The sequence below is a fragment of the Anas acuta genome, chromosome 2, assembly GCF_963932015.1.
Source record: "Anas acuta chromosome 2, bAnaAcu1.1, whole genome shotgun sequence".
NCBI lineage: Eukaryota > Metazoa > Chordata > Aves > Anseriformes > Anatidae > Anas > Anas acuta.
The window spans coordinates 131,921,468-131,945,142 of NC_088980.1; positions in this window are offsets into that span (position 1 = coordinate 131,921,468).

A 23,675-nucleotide genomic window follows, 5' to 3' on the forward strand; every position below is an offset into this window, starting at 1 on the left:
TATCAAGCTGACAGCTGTTCCCCATGCCTGACTGATCTGGTTGGTTTAGTTTGAATACTTGGTATACCACTAAATTTAGGTTTGATGGGCCACTTTAAAGATTGACCAATGTACAGAGAATGATGGCAGCAAACTTAGTCTGAAGAAATAGCTCAGCTTCATGGGGCAGCTCCCCAGTATCACCAGCCTGAAAGGCAGAGTCAGTATACAGATGTAGAAACATGGGTGTTTGTGAAATAAATATGCAATGCAAATTAATTCAGTCAGTCATATAATGTGCGTGTATGTATATATTTATTCATCTAAATTATTAGGTTCTTTCCTTTTTTCCATAACATTTACTTTTTAAAGATTTATCTTTCACAAAAAAAAAAAAAAATGTGGCCGTGGTGTTTTGAAATCTTGCAGTACCCCTCTCTGTGCATCAAAATTATAGATGCTGTCAGAGACATCTGCCTTAGCAAACAGATAAAGGACTAGTAGAATAGTAGAGACATCTGCAGATTGGACATTTGCAGCAATATATGATGCTTATTTAACTGTAAAGGAGTAGCCATCTTTCTAGATGGCTACTATACAAGTAGCCAAGTACACAGTACTGTTGCTTATGCAAGACCAGTTAATGAATACTAGGAAGAATTCAAGATATTTCATACTAAAACAGTAATTGACAGTTGGCATCATTATTTTTCTGAGTGAGAATTTTTCTGACATTCCCTTGTGTTTTTCTTTCTAATAAAGTTATGGTAGGAGGAATATTAATTAAAGACTGTAAATCATACTCTACTGAGTGAAAAATCAACTTAAATTCCAATAGCACCGATTTTAGAAATATTGAAGAAATCTGTATTGCCTCTAAATATTTGGTTTCATTTAAGTATTTGCATTCATTTTGCTTCCACAGAATTTTAATTTCTGCAGAATTGATGGGGAAACCTGAGCTTAATTATAGGGTAAACCTGATAGAAATTTAATAAAAGATGGATCCAAAAGTAACTTTATTTTTCTGTTTTATTGAAAATAAGCACACATTAGATGCAACACTCACAGCATAGAATATATAACAAGAGGCAGCTGACCTTGATTGGTCTACCGTATCTCCATGTTGCTGTTTTACATAGAAGAATATCTCATATATCTAGAAAAGTAAAGCTACAGCTGTGATTCTGATGAACCATTCTACTATGCTCTTGCAATACTGCCATGGGTATGCAATCCCTGGGAATCTGATGGAATTTTTCCCTGATACCAGCTGTCACAATTTTACTTTGAAGTGCACTAGGGAAGCTTTAAAATATTTAAATAGGTGTTTGTAAATGTAACCAACATTCATGCTAAGACATCAGGTGATATAATTGTTACATATGAAAAATTTTCCTTTTATCTTCCTTAAAATTAAGCTGTAGAAGAAAGAGTGGCACAGTAGTATTTTTTTGTTTGTTTGTTTTGTTTTGTTTTGACAAAATATTATGTGATGTGTATTCACATCACTAGACTTCTTTGGGAACAGGCCTAAACTATGAATATCTGGTGCCTTAAATGTCTGGGTGAGCACAGTCTGAATCAACCATAAGAAAAACATAACTGAGTTTACAGGCTTCATTTTTTTGATTTTCATTTAGACAAATACTGAAACTACAGCTACCTGTTTATAGAAAACGTTCACTGTGTTTCTTGTGTCTGCTGTCTTTGTACCACTGTAGAGTAAAAAATACCTAGATCAATATGAATGAGTCATCAGACTATCGAAATTTTTGAGTATTATTATTGTTATTATCTTAATATTATTTATTACTTTAAAAGAAAATCCAATTTCACTGGTTTGTATCCTCTTGCAAAGAAATAAATATATGTTATTTTAAGAAAAGACTAGTATAGTATTTTCTTTGTATAGCTATTTTGTAACTGTTATATATTTCAAACATGAAAAGATCACAAGATCACTCTTGTAGTTCTAAATTGCTACTTTAGTTCTGCCAGAGTCAGTTCTCTGGGAAGGAGTGAACATAGTTTTTAAAAGTCTTGGTGTTACACAACTTTTAGACTAGAATTTTCTAGTTCTGCCCAGTCACAGTTTGTCATGAACAGCATAGGAATCAGAAAAAAGTTTGTTGTTGTTGTTGTTGTGTTTTTCTTTTTTTTGTGTGTGTGTGTGTGGTTTTTTTTTTTTTTTTTTTTTTTTTTTTTTCTGTTGTTACCAGTGTTAGTGATATATCTCTAAGGAACTCCTAATGATCTGAAAGTTTTTCTTTAGGTGTAGTGTATTGCTATTGTATAACAATGTGGGCACAAAAACATGAATCACACTGACTTCAGGTCATCATTTGCCAAATGGAGTTAGACTTTGCCAGGAATTGTTGACTGATAGATGGAGTTATTGCTGCATGAAGAAACCTGGGGTACTCATGGGCTCAAAGACTAATGGGAATGTGCACTGTCAAATAAAGGATATTTGATGATGGCTGCACATAGAGTTGAGTGAATAACGATTTGGGGGGGTTCTGAGGCCAAGCAAAAACATTTGTTTTAAAAATGATGAAGCAAACAGGGGGGAAGGCTTTTTTTTTCTGACCAAAACCATTTTCCATATGAAACACAGGCCTGTGGTTTGTCTGTGTCCCATTCCTCCCCCCTCTTAAATTCATATTTCAGAAAATTGATTTGCTGATAGAAAAAGCACAGTTCTGGCTAATTATGTTCAATACTGTTACATCAAGGACAGGCTTTATTTATTAACTAACCCCACATGTTAAAAATAGATACTGTTAGATACAGTTCTTTTAAAGTTAGTGAAGATTTCAGAATTTACATATATGTTTCAAAGGGTCTTTTTGCTAACTTGATGTTTGTACTGTAATTTACCTCATAAACAGCAGTTCCCAGATTTCTCTCTAATGAAAATGTGCACTCAACCAGATGTTCATAAAAAGCTGGTTTTAATTGCTCAGTAGGTCTGTTTAACCCACAAATTAAAATGTAAAAGCACTCTTAAGGTTGCAATAAATTGGTTACAAATATTTTACATGTCTGTCTCTCATGGTCTTCTTCAAGGCCAACTACGAAGCCTGCAGAGGACACTTATGATGAACAGTTACTCATACAGTGCCATTTGTCTTCAAGAGGCTCTGATAAGTTTTAGGTTTATGCAAATTGCTCTGTTAGATGTCTTAATGAATTCTTGACATGTTAGTAATACAAATCTGCTTTTATATATACATTCATTCTATTCAGAACAAAATAAATTTTTCTCATGCCAAATTTTAACTTCTTGCAGCTTAAACCAAAAGAGAATAAACAACATTTTTCATCATTGGTCTCTTTTCTTAAACCTACTTCCATCTCCAAAGACATTTCTGGATTTCCCTTCCACTTCTATGATCATAGAATCAAACACTTCAAGAGATGGGGCATCTACAACACCTCTGGGCAGCTTGTTCCAGTGCCTCAATTGTGTTTGCAATTCTCTACCCTTCATTTTCAGTCAGAGAATTGTATTTCTCTCTTTAAAACAGTGAGTCACTTCCACCTTTCATATTTTTGCTTTTAGACATTTATTTTTTTCTAGTTTATGACTTACACTAGATAGAATATTGTTATATTTCATTTCAGTTATGCTACATAAAAATAAATGGCACTGCAGAAATACAATTTGCAAGGAGACGCAAACATGCCCTTTTCAGCTGTCAGTAGTAAAGTTTCTCAAGTCAATTAAGCGGTTTTTTTTTAAGTGCTCTGAATACTTGTATCAGAATGTTAATGAATGGTAGTGTGTTGACATTAATAACTTCAATCAACCTTTTATTGTTTAAATCTCTTTTTGAATATGTTGCAAATGTAAGTAAACATAAAATAGTTGTCCTGAAATAGATTTCAGATCATTTCTGGCATTTGATGAAAGATTAACAGCATACGGCCATCAGGCAGCAGTGCAAGTAGATATGGAAGGTCAAGTATGACAATTTTTATGTTGTAAAAGGAGCTACTTAACATTTAAAATGTGCTCTTTAATTTATTTATTTTTTCAGCTATCACATTAACAATGTGATCTAAAAAAACCCTCTCTTTTCAGGTGTCATTTACCCCGTTTTATGCAATTGATGTTTTACAGATGAAATTTTGTAAAGACAATAAAATTTCTGTAACATGCACTAAGGGGATTTTCACTGGCTGCAGTTGACACAGAAGATGCTTTAGAAGAACTAGAATGTGAGAACTCAATATTTGCAAATACGTCCATCACATGACACAGCTCACCCTCATCTGATATCAGTGCAGCGCTTAAGGTGAATTACAGTGGTTCAACTGATGGTTAATCTTACTTATTTTTAGCCAGTTTAATATATTTCACACCACAATGTGTTTTAGAGTCTTCTTTAGCCTCTCTAGCTGCTACACAAAACCTTCACAAAACCTACACAAAAGATATGCATAGCCCTGGACAGTGAATAAAGCAAACTGTTCTGGGTGATCTCCAGCTGACCAGGGGCTGAGTTCTATAGCAATGGAAGCAATAATTGGTTTGCCTGCAGATGGTGAACTACAGGAAGCAATGTTCATTTCCAGTTCTCCACAGGACTCACCAATAAGCAACAACGAAATGAAGTTTTAGAATTTTGAATCTAATGCAATGTTAGTGCACGCATACTGTGCATGCACATTTAACTGAGATGTAATGCACGTGTCCCTCCCTGCTATTCCTCTGTAGGATCTGGATGAGAACATATAGGTGCAAAACTTAAGGTTAAGTTAGCGAGCCAGAAGACTTCAAGTGCTGGTAAAAATGTACTCAAAGGAAAATATCAGCTGTTGATGAGATTAGGATAGACTGGCTCTGAATTTCTTAAGTTCAGGAGGAAGGAAGAACTAATATTTTGTAACAATATAATCAAAGACAAATAGGCTCACAGAAGACGGCATATGTCTCCCTAAATTATCGTTTTATTCTGTCGCCTCCCCCTTCCTCACCTTAGTCATTTTGACCGCCTGCTTTGTTTCAAAAATCTTTGCACTATCATTTTTATCTAAATTACTTCTGTATGTCACGAGTGTGCTACAATTTCCATAAACACAACATATTATGAATGACCTTCCATTTAGATTAAGGAAAAATAAGGAAATAATAGAAATAAGTAAGCAGTACATGACAGAGAAATCACAGTGTTTGTCATTCATTCTGAGAGTAGCCTTCTTGAGTCAAACAGTCTGCTCTAAATCAGAAGAAGGATAATACCCGTCCCATTTAAAGACACAGAAAATGATCAGAGAATAGTATGAACATCCCACTTCAAAAGTCCATTGTGTTGGTTTAGCCCTGACAGGCAGCTAAGTGCCACACAGCTGCTCATTCACTCTCCCCAAGTGGGATAGAGGAGAGAACAAGAGAGGTAGAAGTATGAGAACTTGGGCATTGAGATTACAGACAGCTTATTAGGTAATGCAAAAGCCATATACACAAGCAAAGAAAAACAAGGAATTAATACACTACTTCCCATTGTCAGGCAGATGTTCAGCCACTTCCAGGAAAGTAGGACTCATCACACATAATGGTTTCTTGGGAAGACAGATACCATCACACCAAATGCCTCCCCCACTTCTTCCTTCTCTACCCCAGTTTTTATTGCTGAGCATAACATCACATGGAAAAGATTATCCCTTTTGTCAGACTGGGTCAGCGACCTTGGCTCTGTCCCCTCCCAGATCCTTGTGCACCCCCAGCCTCCTCAATGGCAGGGCAGCAGGAGAATCTGAAAAGACCTTTTGTAAACACTTCTCTGCAACAACTAAAACCGTCAGTGTTATCACCACTGTTTTCATCAAAAATCCAAAACACTGCACTGTGTTTGTCAGCCTCTATGAAGAAAAGGAACTCTATCCCAACCAAAACCATGGCAATTTTTATAATTAAAAATAAGCAAATAAAATAAAAATATTTATAAAGTTAAGGCTGTAAAGGTCAACTGTCTCAGTGGAATATAATGAAATGTAGAGAATATTTTAGACTGTAAAAATATTTGTAAAATGTGTAAGATGCGTAAAATGGAACAACATATTTATATCATTTCCTCATCAGAACTATCCAGGGGTAAAAAAAGGAGTTTGGTCTGTACTCCCTTCTTTGAGACATTAGAAAGAGCCCTGAATTTTATGACATGACATAAATATACATCAACAGTATCAAAGATTTTCTGCAGGGTTCCTGAAATCTTTCTCTTCTACATTAAGATCTTTGGAGATCTCAATTTTCCTTCTCCTTAGGTTAGAAGCTAAGTGTAATTTAATCACAACAAACTGTTTAAATCATGGAAAGCATATGCAGGCTCTGGCTGCAAAACCAGGCTGATTTGGCTAACAAAACTTTACTGTGGACTATGGAACTAAAATGTAGGAGACTGAGGTCCAGTTCTTTACCTGATAAGAGCCAGTCTATAAAATTAAAAGGACTGAAACTCAAAAATGTTAGAAGCAATCATTCAAATCCCAAGTTTAAATCATGCAGAATCCAACAAGAAAAAGAGGAAAAGGAAAAAACAAACAAACAAACAAACAAAAAAAAAACACACACACATGAAAAAACTTTTAGGAATAGTTTCCACAGTGAATTAAACAGACAGTTTGGAAAGAACTGAAATCAACATTGATCGGCAAAGAAAGTTAGATTTTGTATTTGAAAAATACAGAGCTAAAAGGAAAATCACCAAAATTCAATTTGAATTTGCCCTTGAAAAGGAAACAAAAATGATAGAACCAGAACAAAAAATAGATTCCCTGTGAAATCAATGCATTACCAATTGGATAGTTATAAAGACAGTTAAGGATAATCCAAATCTGGGTCCAAATTTAAATAAATACTTTCCCACAGTTCTGTGGGAAAGATGTTAGTGCATCCTAAACAAAAGTTTAGGAACAGAGAAAGGTATCTGCTGTTCTGGAACAATGAGAGAACTGCCAGTCCTCTCAACACAGATTTCTAATTTGTCAAATACGAACAACACATGACTGGACGATGTGACATTTATGTTTAAGAAAGACAAAATTGTGTTCAAGTAAACTACAGGCACATTGATCACAGTAATAAACAGGGCTTTAGAACATATTTTGGAGATGATAAAGACAATAAAAATTACAGGTATATAGTTTAACATGAATTTTTAGAAATTCTATTGATTTCTCTTTTTGAGATTTATTGTATTGTCCTGTTTTTAGAGAATAATGATACAGCAGGATTAATCTGTTTCAGGGAAGTATTTGATGTTGTATTTCATGGGTATTTATTTACCATCTTCAAGCAGACAGATGGGGTGGGAAAGAAACTGGTTAAAGTTGAAAAGAGACGCTTAGTTACATTGAAAGAACTAGCAGGCTAGAGAAAGGTTATTACAGGAGCTCCTCATGGATCAACCTTGTGTTTGGTATGATTTAATATTTTCATTTATTACCTTTGCACACAGAAACATTTCTAGTACAGTTTTCTGATGACACAGTTATTAGACTTTGTCAATGCAACGGTAAGTTGGAAGAATTTAGGACACACAAAAGACTTGGATGACTTTGAAAGGTCAAGAAATGGTAATGGGGTAACGTATAGTAGTACAAAGTGCAAATTCACACACTGACAAACTAATTGTGAAGCACTTTTCTATAAACTGGAGGATTATCAGTTGAGAGTGACAAGAAGGGAAAAAAAAAAAAAAAGCACTAGGTAACACAGGACCTTACTGAAGATGCACACTAGCTGCCACTGAACAAAAAGGGTATGATGTAAAGCTGAGAAATGTGGAGCACAAAATAGAGTGCTGTTGAACACAAAGGTAATGTAGGTAATATCAGATTACTGGCATATGTATATTAAAAGTACGGTTGCCCCAGTAACTGTAGTTATAGAATCAAACTCATAATCACATAGACAGATGTTGCACATAAGGATTAGAAGACAAATCAAAGACACTAGTTCTGCAAGGAGATAAAACAGGTTTATCCCCAATTTATGGTACACACCAAACATTAGGGACAAACTTGTTTAAAGATCATCACTCCACCTTTTTGTTTCCAAATAATTACAATTATGATTTCACTAATTCTACTCTGAAAAGCTTGAGAAGGTAGATAAGCCTAGATACAATCTAGGTGACTCTCTGCAAAGCTCTCCTATTGCAAGCTAAATTTCCGCTTCTGCAGCTCTAGAACTTCTATTACAGATGGAAAAAGTACAAAATAGTGCAGTTTACTACAGATAAGCATAAACGAATAGATGAGGATTTATTGGCAAAGTTACAGACTGTGGATCAAAACCATAAAGGGATAATCAGAAAATTATAAAAAAATACATATTTAAAAAATCATCAGTTTATAATAATTAGTCAGGAGAGGACTGAGTAACATATTTTTGAGCTATTCAACACAATGGAAAAGCTATCAACAAGTAATACCCAAAATTAAAATGTTTGTAAGGCTTTCTTTTCTATCTTTCAGTAAACTCAGCTCTGGTCACACACCTGAAAATTAAGATCACTAACAAGACTGAAGGAGAAAGATGTCAAGTTATAATAGCAGGACAGACCTGAATGTTGTTGTTTTGGTTTTATGGCAAGATGCTTCTTGCACTCTCAGTCTCACTCCCCTGAATTTTACTTTCCTCATCTCAGATGAGTGCCTTACTGCAGTCACTGCTTCCTTTATGTCCAGTATGAAGAGTACAGAATTGCAGGGGGAGCTAGTTCAGTGGTTGCTCTGACAGAAAACTAGATGTCAGATTAGGGTTTAAGCCCTCCATCTCTTTCAATTATCTGTATCAGTTGAGGCATGAGCATAAAATAAGGAGAAAGAACTCATACCCAGGTATCAGTTCTGAAAAAATAAAATAACATGGATTTAAAGGAAATGTGTTAATTTTCTGGGTCCTGCATTTCAAAAAAGATAAAGTCTAAGTTCTAAGAGAAGGATCAGAAGAAATCAGTGCAATTTACTAGGGTACAGAAAACACAACACACATGGACTTAAATCTTTCTTACTGAAACTCAGGATAAATTTTCTAAAATACTTGAATGCTGGAATAAATTGGCCTGGAGGATTGTGGAATCTCCAGTATTGGGATATCTTTAAGAACAAGGGCAAAAACATCTGTCAGAAATGGCAGAGCTATAAACAATCCTTGCTTTAGATAGGAAAATGTATGAGATGACAAAGCTGAGCTTTTCCAGCCCCTCAGAACCATTATTTTCTTTATCTCCACTTCCAGACTTTGAGATGTGCATTTTAAAACATTTTCTCATGTTAGTATTCACAGGAGTAGATATTTCCAAGTAAGATTAAAAGTGAAAACTGAAAACAGACCAATTTCAATACTCTTTGTCCTGTTGTATGCTAAGAAACCAAAAAATGCATAAAATAAATGTACTCTTAATATCACTTCTTATTTTATATGAGATTATTTTAGAGAGCTGGATGATAGAATTATGAAAACATAACACTAAATATTTAAAATTTGTATAAGAAGACAGCGATAACAGGCTACCTTTGTCTGTTGAAACCGGTGATCTTATTTAGTTTCACTGTCTCCCATCCTTCTTCCTGTTTATAGCATTGTTAAACTTTTTCACAACCTTCTTAAAATATAAAAATGTATATGAGAGATACAAGCACTGAAGATGCAATTACACAAGTTTCAAATAATTAGAGGGACACTAATACAGCAATTAATATTGGAATATTAATAATCCTATATATAACATTACAAATTATCTGAGGTTAAACACCAAATACATCAATTGCTTTGTCTCAAGAGATAACATAATTGTTGTCTTGTTAAAGGAAGAACCAAAAATATTTTCTTTTAATATTCAGCTTAATCCTATTTGTCATTGTATTACTATTAGATGAGCTGTTTTTATCATTATTAAAAATAATAATAATAATTAAAAAAAAAGTAAAAAAGAGCATACTTTGATGTATTAAAGGCAGCAATTATCAACCTATATGACATTTGCTAAATGTCAGGCATAGTTTATTTTGTCTCTGAAAACATACTCAGGAAAATGAAACATTGAGTAAGTCAATGTATTTTTGCTGGTTTTTTTTTTTTTTTTTTTTTTTTTTTTTTTTTTTTTGTGTGTGTGTTTGTTTTTTTCTGGGTTTCACCAGGAAAAATGAAATGCAATCATGGAAGCTACAATATGTCTCATATTCTCAGCCTAGGATAAATCATTGATCCTTGTTTGCTACAATGCTTCATGTCTGAAATACATAATTTGTCATCTTTTCTTCATTTTTCTTTATTTTTCTAATCATCTGACTTCAGTCTGTAACTCCCATTCATATCTATAAAAGGCTATCTTGTCCATGTGTGCTTTGGGCAAAATCCTCCTAAACATACGAGTGGATTCTCACAAATGAATTGTTAATCAACACTTTATAACTTATGACATTATTTACTTGATAAAAAGTTCAGAATGCCTTCTCTATTTAATGTGCTAAGACCAAAACATACCAAAAGTTCTCATAGGTAATTAAAGCAGTGCTCTTCTCATTATAGAGATTTTTCTACTGAATAAAAAGACACCCATTACTGTGAGGGAGCCTTGTCAATTGATAAAATCTTTAAAAATTTCCTTTTTCTTTCCTTTTCATCTTCTGAAGTGTCAGTTCATGCAGACAACTTAGCTTCCGTATTTCACTTTTCAACATTTAATCTTTCAGCCCAAGTACTTTTTTTTTTTCCTTCACTTGAATTTTTCTATTTCTCTTTCACATCTTGAATTTACAGCTTCATTCACAATTAGAAAAGTCCAGAGCATCTTTGGACTGGCCCATAGCTATTGTTTGACTTTCTGTCAATTTTTCTAAAGTCATCATTTTTTTATTTGTTTTTTTTAGTCTCAAGTCTCACACCTAAGTCTATGCCTTTCTTTTTTTTTTCTTTTTTTTTGAGGGGGGGTGAATTTTTGTCTTTTTTTTTTTTTTTCCTTAAGTTTGTTTAGCAGTCCAAATTATGCTTCAAATTCCTTAGAATTCAAGCTCCTCTAAAACTTTTTTTTTGTTTTTTTTTTTTTTCAATGTAACATAATTATGTGCACGCTAGCACTCTAGAAGAATTTATGGAGTTAGCCCTTTTTGTTAAAGTGTAACAAATACTGAACTGAAAGCTTATTTCCTATCAGTGAAATAGATGATGGGGCAAACATCTCCACGGAAATCATCTATACAAAACTTCCTCAAAAAAAACAGCTAAGGGGATGGGTAAGCATGTACATGACTGCTTTTCTATGGTAAAAAATTCATTTTTATGTAAAGGAAATTCCACAAATTATATTTTTACTTAATTCTCTGCATAAATATGTTAATGTACTTAATGATAACTACATCTATTCCAGTGTCAGTGGAAACGACAAAGGAGCGCCAGAAAATTCCCTTAAAATGCTACAAGGATAATTAATTTTTCCTTCGTAATCTGTAAGATTATTCCAATGCAGATTCTGGCTAAGGCATATAGTACCTCTCTGGGTCACTATAACAGCCTGAATTCTGGCTTTACTAAACAATATCGGGTACAAGCAGTCCTAATTTAAACGGTTAAAATATGTCAGTCAGTAAAACACAAGGTCATAGTATTGTTACCATATTTTATTTGTACTTTCTTGGCTTTCAGCCATATTTCAATAAATTAGCACATTTACAACCTATCTTCAAGATACCTCTCTGAGTTAAATCATCCCATGAGGCAGACGATGCATGTAGGAATTCTCTCCAGAGATTTAGTCCAATTAATCATGAAGCTTATGCAGAATATGGCCCTTTGTTTAATAAGTCATGTGTCAGTCAGTGGTGGCATGCACCAGTGCTCTGCAATTTTTGCTGGCTATCAGCACGTGTTGGGATTAATTCAGGATGCCAATTTTAACATCAGTAATTCGAAATCATTCCTGTATATGGAAGCGGGGGGAGGGGTTAATGGGGTGTCAGCTCTTGGTTTTCTCTGGAAAGTTGATCTTATTCGTGAAATATTTGTGCCATGCATGCAGAATCAAACAAGTGGAGATCACTCCCACTAACTTAAGTCGGTACTTGTTTTAGTGTTGGTCCATGACTTCAGAGCAAACTTAACTAAACTATGTCACAAACTTAAACCAAACTATGGGTCCATAGACCACTGTGTACTATATTACACCAACATAATATCACCTGAGGGGTAAAAAATTCTTTGGCAAACAGTTATTTAACACCAATAAAAACATGGGTTGTTTAGAAGGTACAATGGTTTAGAAGATACATTTTTTTTGCTTGTTTGTTTGTGTTTGTTTGATGAAAGGTGGAAGCACTGAAACATGAACCTGTCTGAAAGGGATGGAGAGTTACTGATGCTTCCCATGGAAGGGAACTGACTGATTGTCTCTGCTAGTTCTAGTGCCTGCTGCAAAATTAATTTTTCAGATATATAAAGGTTGACAAGTACTGTGCTTAATGTGTAAGGGCTTTCACAGTATCTGTAGGCTTGTTAAAAACAAGACTTCATTGTTAGATCAGAACTGAGATCTTGTTTTGCACTAACTAGAGCTTTGGCTGTGGTTTACCTATCTGAAAAATTACTGCACAGGAAGCAGATTCCTTTGTAACAGGGTGGAGTCTTCAAGATGTAATTTAGAAAATCTAAATTAGTTTCCTGCTCTTCATGATTCCCTCAAAAAGTCTATCAGTCTCCACTAACTATAAATAAATCTGAAGGAGACCAGACCAGGACAGCCAAATACTGTCTTATGAATTATTTTCTGAGCACATTCAGGGCTTGAGATCACATCAGTCCTACTGCAGTGAGGGATGCCAACCTGTACTGCAGCTGAGGAGCTGAATTTTCACAGTAGTAAGTCTAGAATCCCAGGGACACAGATGAAGCCTATCCCCACACTAACATGGCTGTACAGCTTGGGAGACAGAATTGGTTGGTGCCTTGCTGGGATGTGTGAGGATAGGTGAACTGGGCAACTGTCAGCCCTGACTCCATAGTCAAGCATTTATTGTGTGCCAGGAGAACCTTCATGCACTGCCTTTCAGGGCAGCAGTTTCACTATGCTGTCAAATATACACACAATTAACTAAAGACTGGAAAAAATGGATTCCAAGAATATCCTAAATTCATTTATCTTCATAAATTTTGTGAGGGTCAAGGGAAAGAGAAGTGATCATTTACTTGAATAATGTTCATTTGCTTATATAATGTTCATTTTGCTTATATAATGTTAATTATAATGTTCATTTGCTTATATCTGCCACTAAATGCATCACATACCTTGTAAACTACATTAACAACATAATACTGAAGAATTTTTGAAAGTTCAAAAGTCATGAACTTTAAACAAAATAATAATATTGAAAAATCTATGAAAATGTTTTTATTCATCTACTATCTCACCTCAAATCTTATCAAATTTTATGTGATAGTAATGTAGAAAGTATAAACACATATATACCATATATCACAATTAGATGAGGTTTGTAAACTTTAAATATGTAATATGTATTGAACCTTAAAAGATTACTGTGTGGTTCTGTGTTGTATGGTAAAGGTTTAAGAACAAAAACCACAACTGATGGTTAGTTATGACATGAAATATCAATACCAAAATCCAACATTCATTTACAATACTTAGCTAGCCACTTCTCTGATGTGTTATAGGAAGCCACTTGCAGAGGCAATCAGCTCCAGGGCAGACACATTCTGCAGCGGAGTGGGGGTTTGGGCCAGGCAGGGCTAACTTTCCGGCATCGAGCCTACTTGAGGGAGCTGCCAGGACCCAGCAGCCCTCGTGAGGGAGGCTGACAAGGCGCAGGCCGTGCCAGCAGCGCCCCCTTCCCGGCCGTTCATAAGCTGCCCCTAGGGAGCGCGAGCGACCAGGAGCGTGGTGAACAGGGTGGGCAAACAGGGCATGACGTGTTAGAAGGGAGTGGCATGGCAGTTAGCGCGGCAGTTCATGCAGGCAGGGCGAGCAGGCAGGGCAGAGCACTCTCTCCCGCTCATATGAACACCTCCTGTAATGACGGACTCCCATTAGCTAGGCTGCAAAGGTTTCCACCAGGCACAATACACTCTCCAGAAAGACGGTACACACCCAGACCGACTACCCATTCAAAAATGCAGCAGTTCAGGTCACTGGATGCATGGAGTGTCTGAGCCTGTTGCTGCCATCGGTGGGAGGCAGAGACAATGTGTGTGTGAGGTGCAAGCAGGTGGATGACCTGGTCCGCATGGTGGCAGAGCTCAAGGAGCAGGCGGAGAGGTTGAGGGACATCAGGGAATGCGAGCGGGAGATAGACTGGTGGAGCAACTCCCTGCAGGGCCTCAAGGAGAGGTACTGGGGTGAGACACCTCAAATGGAGGTGGACCCCCTGCCCTGTCGCCGTCTGGCAGAGGGAGGGGACGTGGGAGTTGAGGAGGAATGGAAACAGGTCCCTGCTCAACATCGCAGGCGATGCCCTCCCCTTCCAGCCCCGCCTTCCCAGGTGCCCTTACGCAACAGGTTTGAGGCCCTGGAGCTTGAGAGACCAGTAGCTGAAGAAGAGGTGGAAAGTCTACCCAGGAGGATGCCTAGGGTGAGGAAGTTGACTCCACGCCTCAGGACTGCCTCCACCAAGAAACAAAGAAGGGTGATTGTTGTGGGAGACTCTCTTCTCAGGGGAACAGAGGGACCTATTTGTCAGCTTGACCCTACCCGTAGGGAAGTCTGCTGCCTCCCTGGGGCCAGGGTCAGGGATGTTGCCAGGAAACTTCCCAACCTGGTTCGCCTCTCTGACTATTATCCTATTTTGATAGTCCAGGTGGGCAGTGATGACATTGAAGAGAGAAGCCTCAAAGCTATCAAACGGGACTTTAGGGAACTGGGGCGATTAGTGGAGGGAGCGGGAGTACAGGTGGTGTTTTCATCTATCCCTATGGTGGCAGGGAGGGGTACTGACAGGACATGGAAAGCCCACCTGATAAACACATGGTTCAGAGGCTGGTGCCAACACAGAAATCTTGTTTTTTTTGACCATGGGGTGCTTTACTCTGCACCCGGCCTGATGGCCGCAGACGGGTCCCTATCTCTAAGGGGAAAATGGATCCTGGGCCAGGAGCTGGCAGGGCTCATTGAGAGGGCTTTAAAATAGGTAAGATGGGGGATGGGGCTGAAACAAGGCTTGTTAGAGGTGTGCCAGGGGAAACAACGGCAAGGCCGGGGGATAAGGCAGTGGCCCAGATGAAGTGCATCTACACCAATGCATGCAGCATGGGTAACAAACAGGAGGAGCTGGAAGCCATCGTGCAGCAGGCAGGCTATGACTTGGTTGCCATCACAGAGATGTGGTATGACCACTCTCATGACTGGAGTGCTGCAATGACTGCCTGTGAGCTCTTCAGAAGGGACAGGCAGCACAGAAGGGGTGGTGGTGTGGCTCTCTATATTAGAGAATCTTTGAATGTTGTGGAACTCGAGGCTGGGAATGACAAGGTTGAGTCCCTTTGGGTTAGGATCGGCGGGAAGGCCAACAAGGCTAGCGTACTGGCCGGGGTCTGTTATAGACCGTCGAACCAGGATGAGGAGACGGATGAGGAGTTCTACAGGCAGCTGACAGAAATTGCGAAATCATCGACGCTTGTTCTTGTGGGGGACTTCAACCTCCCTGACATATCCTGGAAGCACAACACAGCCCAGAGAAAGCAGTCTAGGAGGTTTCTGGAGAGTGTGGAAGATAGCTTCCTGATGCAGCTGGTTAGTGAACCTACCAGGGGCGGTGACCCGCTAGACCTTCTCTTCACAAACAGAGATGGACTGGTGGGAGATGTGGTGGTCGGAAGCTGTCTTGGGCAGAGTGACCACAAAATGGTGGAGTTCTCTATTCTTGGCGAGGCCAGGAAGGGGACCAATAAAACCGCTGTATTGGACTTCCGGAGGGCTGACTTTGTGCTGCTCAGGACACTGGTTGGTAGAGTCCCTTGAAGGTTCTGAAGGGCAGAGGAATCCAGGAAGCCTGGGCGCTCTTCAAGAAGGAAATCTTAATGGCTCAGGAGCAGTCTGTCCCCTTGTGCCCAAAGACGAGCCAGCGTGGAAGAAGACCGGCCTGCCTCAACAGAGAATTGCAGCTTGAGCTTAGGAGAAAAAAGAGGGTTTGTAATCTTTGGAAAAAAATGATGAGTCACTGATGAGGACTATAAGGATGTTGCGAGGCTGTGCAGGGACAAAATGAGAAAGGCCAAAGCTCATCTGGAGCTCAATCTGGCTACTGCCGTTAAAGACAACAAAAAAATCTTTTTACAGATACATCAGCGCAAAAAGGAGGACTAAGGAGAATCTCCATCCTTTTATGGATGCGGGGGGAAACATTGTTACAAAAGATGAGGAAAAGGCAGAGGTGCTTAATGACTTCTTTGCCTCAGTCTTTAGCAGCAAAACCAGTTCCTCTCTGGATACCCAGTACCCTGAGCTGGTGGAAGGGGATGGGGAGCAGAATGTGGCCCTCACTATCCACAAAGAAATGGTTGGTGACCTACTATGGCACTTGGTTGTGTGCAAGTTGATGGGGCCGGATGGGATCCACCCGAGGGTACTGAGAGAACTGGCAGAGGAGCTGGCCAAGCAGCCTACCATCATTTATCAGCAGCCCTGGCTATCGGGGGAGGTCCCAGTTGACTGACGGCTAGCAAATGTGACGCCCATCTACAAAAAGGGCTGGAGGACAGACCTGGAGAACTATAGGCCTGTCAGTTTGACCTCAGTGCCAGGGAAGCTCATGGAGCAGATTCTCTTGAGAGTCATCACGCAGCACTTGCAGGGCCAGCAGGCGATCAGGCCCAGTCAGCATGGGTTTATGTAAGGCAGGTCCTGCTTGACGAACCCGATCTCCTTCTATGACAAAGTGACGCACTTGGTGGATGGGGGAAAGGCTGTAGATGTGGTCTACCTTGACTTCAGCAAGGCTTTTGACACCATTTCCCACAGCATTCTCCTCAAGAAACTGGCTGCTCTTGGCTTGGACTGGCTCATGCTTCGTTGGGTTAGAAACTGGCTGGATAGCCGGGCCCAAAGAGTCATGGTGAATGGAGCCAAGTCCAGTTGGAGGCCAGTCACTAGTGGCGTTCCCCAGGGCTTGGTGCTGGGGCTAGTCCTCTTTAATATCTTCATTGATGATCTGGATGAGGGCATTGAGTGCACCCTCAGTAAGTTTGCAGATGACACCAAGTTAGGTGTGTGTGTCAATCTGCTCGAGGGTAGGAAGGCTCTGTAGGAGGATCTGGATAGGCTGCACCAATGGGCTGAGGTCAACTGTATGAAGTTCAATAAGGCCAAGTGCCGGGTCCTGCACCTGGGGCGCAATAACCCCAAGCAGAGCTACAGACTGGGAGATGAGTGGTTGGAAAGCTGCCTGGCAGAGAAGAAACTTGGAGTATTGGTTGATAGTCAGCTGAATATGAGCCAGCAGTGTGCTCAGATGGCCAATAAGGCCTACAGCATCCTAGCTTGCATAAGAAGCAGTGTGACCAGCAGGGCTAATGAAGTGATTGTCCTCCTGTACTTGGCTCTGGTGAGGCTGCACCTCGAGTACTGTGTTCAGTTTTGGGCCCCTCGCTACAAGAAGGACATGGAGGTGCTCGAGCGAGTCCAGAGAAGGGTGACGAAGCTGGTGAGGGGTCTGGAGAACAAGTTCTACGAGGAGCGGCTGAGGGAGCTGGGCTTTTTCAGCCTGGAGAAAAGGAGGCTCAGGGGCGACCTTATTGCTCTCTACAGGTACCTTAAAGGAGGCTGTAGTGAGGTGGGGGTTGGTCTGTTCTCCCATGTGCCTGGTGACAGGATGAGGGGGAATGGGCTAAAGTTGCGCCAGGGGAGTTCTAGGTTGGATGTTAGGAAGAACTTTACTGAAAGGGTTGTTAGGCATTGGAACAGGCTGCCCAGGGAAGTGGTGGAGTCACCATCCCTGGAGGTCTTTAAAAGATGTTTAGATGCAGAGCTTAGAGATATGGTTTAGTGGAGGACTGTTAGTGTTAGGTCAGAGGTTGGACTCAATGATCTTGAGGTCTCTTCCAACTTAGAAATTCTGTGATTCTGTGATTCTGATTCTGTGAAGCTAGTTGGATCTTTCTGTCTTACCATTTGTTATGTTTTATGGGTATTTCAAAATAAATTGTATGTGTTAAAAAAAATAAAAATGTGTTGTTGCCAATGATGTTGAATTTCTGCCTATAAAATCTAGTAGCTTATTTAGTACTCTGGAAAGCATTGCATGTTACTTTCTGAAAGCATGGAACACCTGTAGCTTTGAGAATTCGTCACTTTGTATTATTTTTACTTAGGGCTACAAAGATAGGGAAGGCTCTAGAAAGAAGTGTTTGAGGTCACTTGGTTTGTTTATCCCAGAGAAGAGGAGATTAACAGGAGGCCTCATGCCAGTTCAGGTTGGATATTGGGAAAAGGTTCTTCACTGAGAGAGTGGTGGGACACCAGAACAGGCTCCCCATGGAACTGGTCACAGCACCAAGACACAAAATGTTCAAGAACAACTTGAACAATATTTTCAGATGTAGGGTCTGATTTTTGGGTTGTCTTGTATGGAGCAAGGAGTTCGACTCAAAGATCCTTGTAGGTCCCTTCCAACTCAAGATTTCTGTGATTCAATGATTTTATGATCCTATGTAATCATATTTCCTGTTTTTCTAAAATCTTACCTACACATATTAATGCTCTGCAAGAGAACACCAACTCTCCTTAAAATTTTCATTCCTATATGCTAGTCCTACCAGACAGTCAAACCAGTAGAACCAGACAGTTCTAAAAAGTTGCTGGTCATCAAAGTTCCAATGAAAAACTTGAAAACATGAGGTTTGAGAACCTGGAACATAATATAAGCAAAACCAATGTAATATTTTTATTTTTTTTTCCTATTTGTTTTTGTTGTTGTTGTTCCCCTAAGAAATCTGGTGGCTTTTTAATTTTATATTCTGTTGTTAATATTCCTTAATCTATTATGTGTTTTTGTTTTTATCCCACATGATTAACAATATTCTATATTCTTCATCCAGAGAACATTATGGAAATACTTTACCAACACAAATGACTCTGAGGTTAATTTGTCTGATAGAATATCACAAGACAGCAGATGCAATGTACCTGGATTAATATATCAGTGCGATTTCCTCAAATGAGTTAATGTAAATTCTGTAAAATTATTTGCTATGCCTTCTGAAAACAAATCATAATTACAATATTTTTATGACAATTACTATTCACTGGACTGTAATGCAGTGTTGCATCTTTTAAAAGGGGTAGTTAGTAATTTACTTTTAAATAATATTTCTATTTAAATGTATCTGTGCTAGTTTTATAAAATTATCTCTTACAGAGATTCAGAGAAAAAGTCATTTTATATCACTAGAATCTAATCTTTCATGTTCTTGTAGAGACTCAGAATATTCTGCTTCTTGAAGAGACCAAGATTTCAAAATTTTATAGTCTCAAGTTGTTTAATACAAAATTATTTTAGGTCATTTTAGAAGTTTAGAAGTCTCTTGAAGCTATGAAAAGTTAGGCAAAACTAAGTAACACAAATAATAATAATAATAAAAAAAAAAACACATAGAAAAACAAAAAGGATAAAGCAAAATGTGTTTATGTATAGAATATTTGAGAAGCATGTGGTTTTCATGCACAGAAAAAAGTGCAAAATAATAAAATTTTTATAGGCACTTTTTTTTTTTTCTGACTTCCTTAGATGGTAGCTTATCCATCCCAAAACTTCTGTTTGTAAGATTTTGCAATATATAGTGCTATCGTCTATTCTCTAGCTATGAATCATAAAAAGCAGTGAGATAGAAGTGACAAATTGCTAAGTCATATGGAAACTATATTCTTCATTTCTCTTTGCTCACCTCATTTTCACTCTGCTAGCTTTTCTATCTCCAGTTAAACTTTGAACATTTTACAGTTCTGAAAATCTTTAAACAGCAATTTATTTTTTATTTATTTTTTTTTTTTAATCAGGATGCTGTATAAAGCAACATCTTTCCTGAAAAAAATGCAATATTTTTTGCTTACACTTAGAACAAAACTTGGGCTTTCCTAAAGCACAAGGTAGGCAGCACTTCTTCCAGGAACATTTCTTTTAAACTGCTAAGCTAAAAGAAATTGAACTGAGGATAAACGTAAAGCATCAACTTTATCATAGGTAATACATGAAAGATACCCATTTATATATGTAATATACCTAATATACACATATTATCATTTGTGTCTACTTATGTAAATACAAGTTATATATGCACGGAAATAGTAGTAGTAATTTAACTGTGTTTTTTAGCTTTGTCTATACTTTGCTTACTTTGCTTTGTTGCACAGCTATTAGTTTCAGTGTGTAAGAGTTATATTATAACATCACTTTGCAAGAAACCCTCCAACTACTAATTTTGTACTCCATTTTTGAAGTCATGAATTTTATGAAGGCACTGAAATGACTGATATTATAACCTAAAGGTAAAAGATCAAATGCTTTTTACAGCAGGAAAACATCTAAAATGAGATGTTTTACAAACTTCTGGTTCTGATTGTGTTGGAGGCTGAGGTGTTTATTGTTTGTTCAAACAGTTGGCTTTTTGTTTTAAACTATCACAGTGCACTCATCAAATGCCAGCATTAAGATATATCTCAACTCAAATGGTTCCCTACAATTATTTCAGAGCAAGCTGTCAAGTTTTCAGAAAGATGACTTGTGTTCATCTTGAGAACTGTATTATAGATAAGGTGGCGAAATTTCAGGCATTATTGCTACATTGGACTACATAAATGGCACTTAAGTACTTAAACTTGTTCTAAGTCTTATAGGTGCTAAAAGTGAAAATCTGTTTGAAAATAATCCAGAAGTAATTTTTCTCCTGTGTAATCTTGTTTTCTTTATGGAAAAAAAGATGTCACCATATTTACAGACTACACATAAAACTTGTGAATGTATGTGGGTTTCAGATAATATATAGAACTGAAACATTCTACACAGAGGTGAATTTCCCTCAGTGGTAAATTAATAATTTCTCCTGTGTTAGCTTGGAATGTGCCTAGAACAGCAAGGACTTGAATCTGATGAATGACTGCAATATTGTTTTATTTTGTTATTATTGGTAATCAAATTGTCTAAATATATTTTACTGTTCTCTTCTGATTCACTGATGATCTGCATCAAATGAAATATGTTTTCTCATAACCATTATGACAAAGAGAATGGTAAAATTATAAGTACTGATGCTTAACAGGTGCTTTCAAAAGTGTTTTCAAGCCACAAACTAATAATATTTGACTTAATTTCCAAAATATGTTTATGGATCTATATACTCTAAGGTCTAGTGAGTTACATATTATTTCAGTAAAGTTTATCCCTTTCCTCTCTCATGTTTTTATTTCTTGTATTCCTCTGTCCTTATAATATACAAGGTGGAGCATTCAATTATTGTGTATCAAAGAAAAAAATACCTATGTAAACCAGTAAGGCAGATGAATTAGGGTAGCAATTTCCACTTTATCTCCTGTAACAATAGTGCAGTCCTTCCTCTTCACAGTGAGGGTACGATCTGGGCAGATAGAATCTAGACAACTCATGAAATCAATGTAAACTCCATAGGGCTGTGCTGTCATAGGGTGCCCACACTCTTTGTATAATCACATGTAATGAATGTTTGTGTTTCATCTCCCATAATGTCAGCTTGCTGGTGAAGATGAAAAGATTGATCTCAAGCATGTAAAGGAGTGATTTCTAGGCTGCAAAATACAGAAGGAAACAAACAAATAACACTAAACAAAACAAAAACAAACAAGGCAACAAAAACAAAATAAAGAAGTGATCACAGCAAGGGATTGAGAGCCTTCATCTCTAATAGAGGGGCTGAAGAGAGATAGCAGAAAGGAACAAGAACCAGACAGCCAGACCACAGAGGTGGCAGAAGACCAGACAAAAATAAACAAAGTTTTCTGCTGTTCAAACAGTCTCTGAGCAGCTCCAAACTAAGAATGCATGCAAGGATATTCAGTCAAAGAAGAATTGTTTATAAACCTTGTTTTGGTGTGCAGACATAGTCATTCTAAACTTTCTCTTTTAAAGTTTATACTCCAACAAACCTCTTTTTCCTGTTAAAAAGCCAATATTACAGTTCTTCTAGAAGAGGGCAGGAGGACACTGAAAGGGCAAGTTCTAGGCCCTTCAGAAATTTGACCATCACATCCAACTAGATCTAAGTTTCCTAGATATTCTGATACTGGTAACTGTACAGCTTAATTAGTGTACTGCACCTCTGAAGCTAATGAGAAGAACAGACTATACAGTCATGGACAGAGTTCATCAAAACCAGGATTGTTTTCATCTGGCATCCTGGCTAACTCTGATGTGGTTGGTTTGGATAGATCGGTGCAGTTCTTCTCTATCTTACACAGTTATAGGTTCACTAAATATATAATTTTTACAGGCTATACAGTCAGAAAAAGCCATACAGCAAATCAAAATAATCTATGAGAAGCAATATAAGAAAATTATGTCTTTACTGTTAATATAACAATACCTATAAGTCATTTTCTTCTGTTGCCTTAAGGTTAGTTAAAGGTTCCCCATCCAGACCTATCCAGGGTTAAAAACCTGCCTTCTTTCGAGAATAAAATGATACCGGTCATTAAACAAAATCATTGGACTCAATATAAAGGTGAGCTCTGCAGAGCTGTGTTAGAACTTTATCCCATTCCCTCCATCTGTATCCTCCATGTGAATGAAAACATCTATCATCTCCTTCAGTCTGGATAACAGCAACACATTCACCATCTTATTTCTAGGCAGAAAGAAATGAAACTCAAGGGCAAACAGAACCCTATTGGAAACATCTGAATAAGTTCCTAATGGATGGTTGTTATCAAAGCACTCCAATTTTGCCATCCTCAGACAATTTTATGTTTTGTAGATGGATGGCAGCCTTTTTTTTCATTTCCCAACATCTATAATTAGCATTTAATCTTATTAGTGTTTCCAAGTGCCCTCTTCAGGGTCATGGTACAAGTAATACTGTCTCTATGGAAAAAATAAATTTACTTATCAGAAAAGTATTTAGGTAGAGATAAGAATTCTGTGCAGCTGAAGGAAAAAGTGAGATAGCTGAAAGCTGGAGTATCTCAGATCCAGTATAAATGCAGACACATGCATCCACAAAGATGCAGATGAGATGAATACTATCAGACTTTTTCACCTTGTCGTGAAACAAGAGGTGATTACAAGCAGATTCTCTAACAGGGGTGAGATGGGGAAAATCTGCAGGAATCTACTGAGCAATACTCACCTTGTCTACACCCACCTCTGGAAGAGCATCTAGGGAAGACAGATACTCTCTCAAAGGGCTTCCAGGGTTGCTTTCCCAGGCTGTGACACTAGCCATTTCCCAAGGGGTTTACAAGCAACGATACAGGTTGGGTGGAGAATGGATTAAGAGCAGCCTTAATGAAAAGGACCTGGGTATCCTGGGGTTGATGAGAAGCTCAATATGAGCTGGCCATACGCGCTTGCAGCCCAGAAAGTCAACCATGTCCTGGGCTGCATCAAAAGAGTGGCCAGCAGGTCAAGGGAGGTGATTCTCCCTCTCCACTTTGCTCTTGTGAGACCCTACCTGGAGTGCTGTGTTCAGCTTTTGGGCCACCAGCACAAGG